This window comes from Tubulanus polymorphus, chromosome 8 (assembly GCF_964204645.1).
Source record: "Tubulanus polymorphus chromosome 8, tnTubPoly1.2, whole genome shotgun sequence".
Lineage (NCBI taxonomy): Eukaryota > Metazoa > Nemertea > Palaeonemertea > Tubulaniformes > Tubulanidae > Tubulanus > Tubulanus polymorphus.
Genome location: NC_134032.1, coordinates 3,687,874 through 3,697,119, shown reverse-complemented (window position 1 = coordinate 3,697,119; position 9,246 = coordinate 3,687,874).

Below are 9,246 nucleotides of genomic sequence, written 5' to 3'. Positions count from 1 at the left end.
TGGTGATTGCGTTCGAATTCCTTGAGGTGGTTTGCTTGGATGATGAAGTTTGCTAGCTGGCTAAGAGACGCGGGGTTGTCAGTAGAGAATAAATCCAACGGGGTTATCTGAGTCGATGTGCAGAAGCCTAATTGTTCTTAGAATATGAAACACTGGGCAGGCGCATGTTCAATCTGCTGCAGATTACAAAATGTACACAACCTCTGGGTCGCGTGCGAAAAATTGAATTGAATTCACCAGAGTAATAGGAAAACTCATAAATAAACTCATAGGAAAACTCATAAAAATGAAAAATAAATTCTCACACGCTCGAATTTATTTTTCATTTTTATGAGTTTCGCTCCTAATTCAAGTAGAAATTGTTATTATTTTTATGTTTTTTCATTTTTACTCACCCGCCCGTTCAACCTTTAGCCTGAAACAACTAAACCCCTATTACTCTTAAAATATTCACATATATGAATAAAATATAAATCATTGAACTTCTAAAATCAATTTTAATAAAAAATATAGTATTAAAATGGAAGCAAATAAATACTACTGCCCAACATGTAATATCGATATAGATAAGTCTCAAAAAGCAAGACACAATAAAACTATAACACATTTAGAGAATAAATTGAAACTAGAATATAAGGATGATATATTAGAAACTAAATTAGAAGAATTAAAGAATGAAAAAGAAACATATAAATGTGATACATGTAATCAATCATTCAGTGATAAAAGATATTATAAAGAACATTTAAAATCTATAAGTCATATTAGAAATAAGAATAATGATATTTTAGGTGAAGATTATTTTGATAATGATAACGATAAGAAACAGAAGACAATTAAAAGAATAAAAAATAAATTAAACAATAAAAGACCATATATGGAAGATGTAAGAAATTATATTAATTCATTAGATAATAAAAAAGATATAGAGATAACCGAAGCATTTAAAAGTGATATTGGCCCAGCAGCTATCGAGTTTAAATTTCATAAAGGAAAAACGTTAGAAGAAAATAAAAAACATTTAGAAAATATGAAAGAAATAATAAAAATAATTACAGATGTTGAATATCCTAAAATTAGTATATCAGTTAAAGTAAAGTTTATAAAATCTGAAGATAAACCAATATATAATATAAATTCTCATTCACAACATATTATATCTAAACAACATATAGATGATAAATTAAATAAATGTTATAATGAAATAAAAACTAAAATAGAAGAGAAATATTTTGAAGGATCTGGTTTAATATTTGATGAGATAATATTTATAACTTTACATGTTTATAACACAAAATATAATAAGTTAACTAAATCAAAACCAATAGATGAAAATAATTTATCATATTATAAAGATGATAGTATAAATGGAACAAGTTATATTAAACTACCATTTAAAACTAATGGTGTAATAAATGTACAAAATGAAGATGATAAATGTTTTCTATGGGCTATAATAAGTTGTTTACATCCAGTTGAAGATTATAATAAACATACTTATAGATTAACTCATTATAAACAATTTGAAAATAATTATAAGATAGATAAGTATCCTGTTAGAATTAAAAATATTCCAAAAATAGAAAGAGATGGTAATTTAAAGATAAATGTATTTGATTTAATTAAATTACCAAATACAAAAGGAAATAATATTAAACATTATACATTAGAACCTTTATACCTATCAAAAGATTATGATTCAAATGATGTTATAGATATACTATATTATGAGAATCATTACATGTGGATTAAACAAATCGATTTATTCTTTAAATCAGAAAATGATTTTGATAATAAAATATATCTATGTAGAAAATGTTTACATAAATTCAGAACTGAAGGCGCATTATTAAATCATAAACAACTATGTGATAATCATGATTATTGTAAATTAGTTTTACCAAATGAAAAAGATAAAATATTAGAATTCAAAAAATATGATTACAAAAATAAAGTACCATTTGTAATATATGGAGATTTTGAATCATTAAATAAAGAATTAACAGATAAAGATAGAAAAGATATATATTATAAAAGAAAGAAATTAAATTCTAATGAAAATGATTTTTCAGATGAACCACCAAAAACAAATACTATTAAAAAGATTCATCAATCAGCTGCTGCTTTCGGGTTATATATAAAATCCGATTATCCAGAACTTATTAAAAGTGAATATTATCATTATAGAAATGAAAATGTTATCAATCATTTTTGTGACTTATTAATTGAATATGAAATAAGATTTAATGAAAAGTTAAATAAGAATATAGAAATAATTATGACAGAAGAAGATAAAGAAGCATTTGAGTTTGCAGATAAATGTTATTATTGTGAAAAGATATTTAATTATAAAGATAAAAAAGTAAGAGACCATGATCATTTGAATGGTAAATTTAGAGGCGCTGCACATGAGAATTGTAATTTGCAAGCAAAGAAAATCAATTTTGTCCCCATTATATTTCACAATTTATCGGGGTATGACGCACATTTATTTATCAAACAGTTATGCTATAAAATAGAAGAAATTAATAATGAAATAGAAAGATTGAATTCAAATAGATCAAAAGATAAAATACCAACTTATAAATTAAAAATACTAGCTAAAACATCTGAAAATTATATTTCATTCCAATTTGGTTGTTTAAGATTTATAGATTCATATAGATTTTTAAATAGTTCATTAGATAACTTATCAAAATCATTAGTTGATGGCGAATTAAAGATATTAAAAGAATATTACCCTAATTATGATGATTTTAAATTAATGAGATATAAAGGAGCAATTCCATATTCTTTCTATAAAAATCATAATGATTTTAAAATAACTGAATTATTGAAAGAACAATTCTATGATGAATTAAAAAATGAATATGTTAAAGATGAAGTCTATAATAGAACATTGAATATTTGGAATCATTTTGAAATTAAAAATCATGGACAATTAGTAGATTTATATTTAAAATCAGATGTATTATTATTAACCGATATATTCGAAAGGTTTAGAGATGTAAACCTAAAATATTTTAACATTGATCCTTGTCATTGTTATTCATCACCAGGATTAACATGGGATTGTGGTTTAAAATTTACAAATATAAAAATGGATTTGTTAACAAATATAGATCAATTACTATTATTTGAAAAATCTATAAGAGGAGGTGTTTCAGGTGTATTGGGTGATAGATATTTCAATGTAAATGATAATCCTGGATATAAATTATTATACATAGATGCAAATAATCTTTATGGTTGGGCAATGATGGAACCACAACCTTATGGGATGTTTGAAATAACTGAAGTTTTACAAATTGATAAATTTGATTGGAAGAAAAGAATCCTAGATATTGCAGATGATTCAGATATTGGTTACTTCTTTGTTGTAGACTTGGAATATCCTGAAAATATTAAATTCAAATCTAGAAATCTAGCATATTGTCCCGAACATAAAATTGTTAAACATGAAGAATTATCAAATTATCAAAAAAGAATTAAACCTGAAAATCATATTCATACTGAAAAGTTAATGGTAACTCAAGAAGATAAATATAATTATGTAGTACATTATAGAATGTTGAAGTTTTATTTGAATCAAGGAATGGTATTAAAAAAAGTACATAGATATATTTCATTTAGTCAATCGAATTGGTTAGAAAAATATATAGATTTTAACACCAAACAGAGAACTGAAGCTAAAACTGATTTTGAGAAAGATTTCTTCAAGTTAATGAATAATGCATTCTATGGTAAGACTTGTGAAAATATTAGAAATAGAAATGATATTGAGTTAGTCAGTAATGGTAAAAGGATAAAACATTTACAAACATATCCTAAGTTCATTGGTAACAGAATATTTGATGAAAATTTAGCTGCAGTTAAGATGAGAAGAACATCAATGAAATTTAATAAACCAATCTATGTTGGCGCTTCAGTTTTAGAATTATCAAAATTACTAATGTATGAATTCTATTATAATGTATTACAACCTCATTTTAGAGAAAAACATATAGAAATATTATATTTTGATACAGATTCTTACATATTAAAGATAAAAACTGATAACATAACAAAAGACTTAAAAATATTAAAACACCATTTTGATTTCAGTAACTATCCTAAAGATCATGAATTGTTTAGCAATGATAATAAAAAAGTTCCTGGGAAGTTTAAGGATGAATTAGGTGGTGAAGAAATGATAGAGTTCATTGGTATTAGATCTAAAATGTATTCATATAAAACTAAAGAACATGAAGCTAAAAAGTTAAAAGGAATAACCAAAAATGTAGTAGAAAAGAATATTCATTTTAAAGATTACATCAATTGTATATTTAATGAAGAAGTTAGAAAACATAAGATGAAATGTTTAAGATCTGAAGATCATGAAATGTATATTGAAGAGATAGAGAAGATAAGTCTAAACCCATTTGATGATAAAAGATATATTTTAGATGATGGTATACACACAGTCGCCTATGGCTGCAATTTAGATGAATATATAAAATTCAAAAGAGAAGAAACAAAAGAAAATGAAATTATGAAAAAGATTCTAGCGTGTTAATAAATTTCAATAAAAATTTGTATAATAAATGGAGAGTAAACAAGTACACAGTGAATTCTTAGATAGAATTAAAGATACCACAAATGTAAAATCTGTAGATTATAAATTCAAAAAGTTAACAGAATTAACAATTCACAAGAAATATTTAATTACAAATATTGTTACAATTACTAACAAATATGGAGATAAATTAGTAATTCATTTAGAATATGAAGGATTAAAAGGAAATAAATATAAATTCAGAACTTATTTACCAGATAGATTTCATAGATTATCAAGTGAAGATCTAGAAGAATTATGTTTTGGTGATTTCTATTTCGTATATAAAGGTAAGAATGAAAAAGGACACCATGAAATAGATTTCGAATAAGAAAATATGTAAAATAAATGGTAGAATTAAAAGAATACAGAATATTTGTTGATTCTAGAAGGCTTACAATTATAAATCTCATAATTTATTAGTACAATTAGACAGAGAATTTAAGAATTGTGTAGATTTAAAATATAAGTTTATGTAATTCTTTTTACAATATATCGAATAAAACTATTGAACATAGAGCTTTTTTAATTTTTAATAAAAATAAAAATGAATGGGTCTATATATATTTAAAACCAGGGTTATATAATTTAGATACATTAGCACAAGAAATTAATAGAAAAGCTTGGCACAAATTAGGCAGTAGTTCTGGGTTTAGTATTAGATTTTTAAAAAGTGAGAGTTCTGATAGAATAAAGATAACGTTGTCTAATAGTGAAAAACATAAATTTATGGTAAAAAAACCTATAGCTAAACTGTTAGGAATTATTCCAGATGGATCTTTTACAAATATTGACGCTACTACACCAAACTTAATACCTTACACACATTTTTATATTTATTGCAATTTAATCGATCCTACAAAAACATTCGAAGCAACTAAAGATATAACTTGTAATTCTGGTTTACTAAACATTTTACCATTGAAGAATGTTAAAGAATTTGGAACGCAAATAAATTATAATTTAACAGAATGTGATTTCAAACCATGCATTCCTAAATTTAATAATTTTAGATTAGAAATTAGAAATCATAATGGATACTTAATTGATTTAAATAACTTTCCTGTGATATATGAATTAGTTATAAGATGTAGAGAGTAATTTTTTTGATATATAAATGAATATAACTGTTGGACCGAGTATATGTTTTGGGTTTGATTTTAAACATGGTAAAGAAATGAGAATTAAACTAAATGATGTAATTACTGATATAAAAAGTAAATCATTTAACAATGCATCAATGATTGATAAAGAAAAGTATAATATAGAAAAAGTAATTGATTTAATTAAATCACCTTTAGAATATTATGAATTAAATGAAGATGGAATTATTTATGATATTAAAAACATATTATCCAAAATATATGATAATCATAAAACTAGTAATGAAATAAATGTTGAATTAATCATCACTAAGTTAACTAAATATTTTGATGATAGTAATTTTTTTGATAAATAAATGAGTGATAATAAGTGGATAATAACTGGATTATATAATGGCGCATTACTATCAGTTGGAACTGTTGGTTATTCAATGGTATTAAAAAAAGTATTCAAAATGGGAAGTGTTAATGTTGACAGATTTGATATAAATGATATTTTAAAGTTAACATTAGCAGTAACTTTATCTAATTTAACAATTGATTATTTAGAAAAACAAAAATATATTCCTCCCATATAAATGCATAATTTTTTTGTTAAATAAGTGGCTTCTGCAATTATAACTATTATAGGATCAGCAATTGTTAACGCTTTAGCATTTACTGGTGGTGGGTATTTATTTAAACATATTGATAAAAATAGTTCATTAGGAGAACAAAGAAGACATAATTTAGCGTTAGAGAAATACAATAAAGCTGCAGAAGAATATAGAGAAAAGAGACAAAACTATATGGATTACATCAATAAAGAATTATATGATCAGAAGATTTCACATAGAGATTTTCAATCAGTCGATGATGCTATGAGTTTATATAACGCAGTAACAAATAAAGAAAAATTACATCTATACAAACCTAAATTATCAGATTATTATACCCCGAGTAAAGAACAACAGAAATATGAAATAATTTGGATTTTAGGTGGAACTGTTATTGTTATATTTGTTGCTTATAAGTTTACTAATTAGTAATTTTTATTCTAAATAAATGGAAGATAAAGTTGATAGTATTGATATTATTCCTCATGATATAAATAAAACTAAATTAAAAATATATTTAGAAAAACAAATATTAGAATTTGAAAGTGACTTAAAGATAAAAAAGAAAAAATATTTAAAAAGTAAAATTATATATTATTTGATTATAAGTGGTTCGGTTACAATTAGTTCTGTAATAGCATTTCTAGCAATATTCAGTCCATTAACACCTTTAGCTATATCAATTGGTGTATTAGGATTAAGTTCAAGTGTTTTAACTGGTATAAGTTCAAAATTAAATATAAAAAGTAATAAAGAAAAAATCAAAACTAATATAAAAGAAATTAATAAATTAAAGAACACACTAGATTATATAATGAGTTTAAATGGTCATATAACAATTGAAGAACAAGATAAATTATTAAAAGAATTAATAAATTATTAATTTTTTAGTTATATAAATGGCAGATAGTTTTCCAAAAGCTTTCCGATATAATAATTCAATTAAATATAATATTCCAGCAATAGATTTTAATAAAGATATTACATATAGAAATGAAGTTTTAGATTCATTAACTAATTTAGAAATTTATGTTACTGAAACTAATAATTTTAATGCAAAGATGGAAAATATATTTCATGTATATTTGATTAATTTTAAAAAATTGAAAGATGAAAAACAATGGTTATTAAAATCTAATATGAAGTATTGGCAGAACCAATTAAATTTTGCTGTTTATTGTGCAACAACAGGATGTGGAATTAGTTGGAATGATCATTTGAATAATTCTAAATATAAACTAATTCAAAGTTTATTTAGATTTCATACATACTTTCAAATCAGAATAATATTAAATGAATTAGAGTGCGCTTTACCAGGATCTAGATATTTTAAAGAATTAGATAATAATATTAATTTATCAAAGTTTTATAAAATTTGTAATGAATTTAATATAGATATAAATAATTCTGATTTTAGAATAAAAATTGGAACAATAAGATCACTTCCTTGCCCTAAAAAGATTGCAGAATATTGTGCACTTCCCATACCATCTAATAGTTTTTATAATATCTATAATAAAAAATTAGGTTATGGTAAAATAGAAACAAAGGATTTAGAAACATTAAATTTCAATAAATTACCAAAATTTTATGATAATTTAAAACAAGAAAACAATAATGGTTGGGTTTATTTTATTTTAGAAAATAGTGAAGGTTTTACAAAATCAGGTATAGAAAGAATAAATCAATATATTAGAACTTATTTGATATGTATTCTAGGATCACAAGTTGAAACAAGATCACCGATAATTGGAAATTTGAATACATCATTCGATACACAAAAACAATTTAAAGTTTTATTTGAAGATTCAATTCATAATGATAAAAATAGATCGATTCCAGAAAACATTATAAGATATCAAAATTATTTAGATAAATCTCATGTAAGACTTAATTATTGTATAGGCCCTAATCTATTAATTATTTCTAATGATTTAGTATTAAAGATGGGAAATATAATTGGTTATAATAATCTAATTAAAACTGCAACAATAAACAATTCATTTGGATTGAATGATATAAATAAAAAGATTATTACTGCTCCAAAATTAATGGAAGGTGAAAAAAATAAAAAACATATTCAATCAACAGAAACTAAAACTAATAATATTAAATTAAATAATGATTCTAAAATAAAAGATTACAATACATCAGAAAATAATAGAACTGATAAAATTCAACATGATATAATTAAACTAAATGATGATAATAAATCCCATGAAAATACTAAATTAGCTATAACTTGTATAGGAATTGTAATCGGAGGAATATTATATTTTAAATTTTAATTTTTTTATTATGTAAATGGATGTAGAAGGTGGAGAAGATTATGAAATGGGAGAAATGGGAAATGATAATGAAGGATATATTGATGATGATTATAATGATGCAGGTGCTAATATTGATAATGATGATGAATCAGCATACAATACTAATTTAGGTGAAGATGATTATGATGATGATGATGGAATTAATACCGAAGTACGTGAAAAATTAAATAAATATTTAAAAGCTCCTGAAAGTGGTAGAATTTCAACTAGAAAAGAAAGAAAAGAATTTATGAAACTATTAGTAGAACAACAAGAAAAATATCCTGATAAACCTATGGAATTATATAAAATGAAATCTAGAGTAACAGATACAATTGTTAACGAATTATTACCAAAAGTTGTAATAGATGAAATTGATACTGAAGATATTGTAGAACAAATTTTTAAAGATGACCCATATTTCACAAATAATTTAGAATTTAAAAATGATTCATGGTATTATAATCTTGAATTAAATAGGAATACTGTATCAATTCAATTATCTAGAATGGGTCAAGAAAATATTTTTGAACCTGGAATGCAAGCATTATCTACAATTGAAGGTTCAAAAGGTGGTAGAGAATTTCTCAGAATTATATGGAATGCAATCGATAGAATAAATGAAGAAGAACCAATTCCTAATA